Genomic DNA, 3083 nt, shown 5'->3' with positions numbered 1-3083 from the left:
ATATCGTTTAGTTCACGTGTATATATTATAGGGGTCGTTCAGATCTTTTTCATTGTATATTTGAACCATACGTTTATCGGTTTAAGTAAGCTCTGAGAGTTTGGCAACTGTGCGATTATACCGTATATTTTCAACATATACCCTGAACGGTTTATATGGGCTCCTTATTTTTATCTACTATTTGTAGACAGTGTAATGTCATATGCATTACACTGTGTAACAGAGGATATCTTATTACCTGGTATAACTACGTACTAAAAGGTAACTGGTTCTTTAAAAAACAGGTATATAGATACAAAAGGATTTCGGCTTATTATTTAATGGAATGTTCGTTTGCATAGAAAATTTTATTTTTTCTGCATTTTTAGAAATGTTGTTTTTTTATTTAATATAATTTTATTAGTTCAATGCCGAATTCGATGTTTTTTTTTATTACAGAAATTTCGTAATGTATTTTGTTTACGTGAGTATGTCTTTGTACGTTTTATGTAAGCACCCGATTAATAAAAACTACTTTTATTTCATCTACTCTTCTGCGATATCTTGTATAAAGCTTTTTTATTATTTTAGTTCTGGTCTTATTTGTATACTCATATGATATCTCGATAGAAGGTTATCTCAAAATAAATATGGTTAAGTGCTGCAATAGATATTTTTGTGTTTAAATGGGTAGTAGTGTGCACAAAAAAAAAGAATGGTTAATTTGTCTATCAAGGTATATTCGGCAGCAGAAGCATATAGTGCAAGCGTCTATGTTTTAAAGGCGGAAGGACGTACGCCTCATTTTTAGCTGACAAGCTTGCGAAGAATATTATTTCTGGTCCTCAATTTACCTTTTAGTTTTAAACAATGATCTGTGACTGATCCCGTGGGATACAAACTATTTTCAAGAAATTTATAGGAAGTCTACAGTTCAACAATTTCATGACATTATTGGATGTTCAGTTTGTGAAAGCGTCTATGTTAGGGAAATTGAGGAGCGCACATGAGTTTTTCAGGGGTTTTGGCTGAAAATTGATTCATAGTTTATTTTTATTGTGCAATAATAGGTGTATCGTCTTTATAATATTAGTCCTATTATCTACCGGTATGAGTTGATCGTTTGGGTAAATGTTATACAGTGTAGGTGCTTTTATGCTACCCCAAGCAAGACCGTTTTTCATCTGCTATTCTTAACATTGAGTGATACAAAAAATATTCTCTTGTGTAGGCATAAGCAAATAATATAAGTGAGTTTGTTATCTAAGGGGATATCATATAGTTTTTCGAGAAATATTTGGTAATTTAAGGTGTTGTAAGCGGCATTTAGATTGAAAAATACCACCCCTGATACCCGATATTTTTCGTACCCGTCTTTGATGTGTTGGGTAAGATTTAGCATTTGTAATCTACATGATCTTCCCTATCTATAGCCACTTTTGTTTACAGATTTCGTAATAGTGCTCAGATCCTCAATGTAGGTAGTTGTATTATTTTTCATTAAATATGTAGATGGTGGATCCAAGCTGAACATCGTTGAAAGGTTCTCTGAAAGCTGACTGGTGTTGTCCTTTCTTACTTTGAGTTATTCTTTGCTTTTTTTCCGACAGAGATAGCATGTCTATATCTATAATGTGGTTTTCAGCGATAAGCTTTATACCAAATACCCTACGTTAGGCCCTATATGTGTTTCCTGCACTAGAAATGAGTCAGATTCGTATTTAGCGCATATGTCTGATAAGTTTAAGTAAAGTAAAGTTTCTTGATCTCTAGATATACCCTTAACAGTTATATACATATGTTATTAGAATAGTTGGTCCTAAAAAGGACCAATTTGACAAAATCATATTAAAGGGGTGACTGACGAATTAGCCGATTAATTATTTAATCATTACCCTGGGTATGCCCGATTGTTCTGATCTTCTTAGTACTTAAATTTTCGTAAAGGCTCGTTCTTTGAACCCCGTAAGTAATGCCTAATATTTTACTTTTTATTGAAAATTTAAATTTTACATGCCGTGTATTACTTTTTGACGATATTTCGAATCAGATTTGTATAGTAATAATTTAAGGTATTAAAGAGCCTGTTTGTGGAAAATAAATAAGTTTGTGATATCGTTCGTAACTCATATATAGATAATAAAAAAATAAACAGTTAAAATAGGTGTAAAAAATTTCAACTTCATACATGGCGCCATTGTTCAGGTGATGATGGGTTTATCACAGATATCAAAGGTTACATTTTAATTCAAGGTTCTATTTGCGTATTTTCAATATTAAAAGAGTAGGAAAAGACATGTTTATGCTTTTATTTATTTTTTAAATCTATTCTATTTTCTTTCTAGAGTTCCGTCTTCTTTGAACGACCTGTGGTCTTTTTTCAATTGGGCACTTGTCTAAGGCTATGACAAATACTCTGTCCTCTGCTATTCTACATTAATATGACTGATTCATTTTCTCTTTCTTGCAGCTATTTTATTGTTTATCCTGTCAATCCTGTGTATCTTTTTCTTCTTCTTCTTCTTCTTTTTATATAGACATTACTCTGTCTGTTTTTCAATGTGTCTCCAGTAAGTTGCCGTTCCATGGTTTTCGTGGTCTTCTTGCTGATCGTCTTCCTATTGGGTAACCGTCTCTTGCCATGTCTACTACTCCATTTGTTGTCATTCGGCTTATATGATCGTTCCATTCTACTCTTCTATTTCTTAACCAGTTCTTAATGTTCTTCACCTTGTATCTACATCGTATATCTGTACTTCTAGCTCTGTCCCATAGTGTCTTACCATCAATTTTTCTAAGTGTTTTTATCTCTGTTGTTTCTAACATCCTTTTTGTCCTCTCTGTGTCAGGTCTTGTTTCTGCTTCGTATGTCATTATTGGTCTGATAACTGTTTTGTAAATTCTGCCTTTGGTTTCTTTCCCGATATTTTTATTTCTTCATATTGTCTCATTTAAGCAGCCTGCGGCTCTGTTTGCTCTATTCAGTGGATCTTCCACTTAAGTTTCGAGATTTCCGTAGCTAGATAATGTGATACCTAGATATTTAAACTCCATCACTTGTTCTATTATCTGACCTTCCAGCTCCAATTAACATATTAGTAAAC

This window comes from Diabrotica undecimpunctata, chromosome 8 (genome assembly GCF_040954645.1).
Source record: "Diabrotica undecimpunctata isolate CICGRU chromosome 8, icDiaUnde3, whole genome shotgun sequence".
NCBI classification, from domain to species: domain Eukaryota; kingdom Metazoa; phylum Arthropoda; class Insecta; order Coleoptera; family Chrysomelidae; genus Diabrotica; species Diabrotica undecimpunctata.
The sequence above is the reverse complement of the archived record's forward strand: the minus strand, read 5'-3'. Positions refer to the sequence as shown.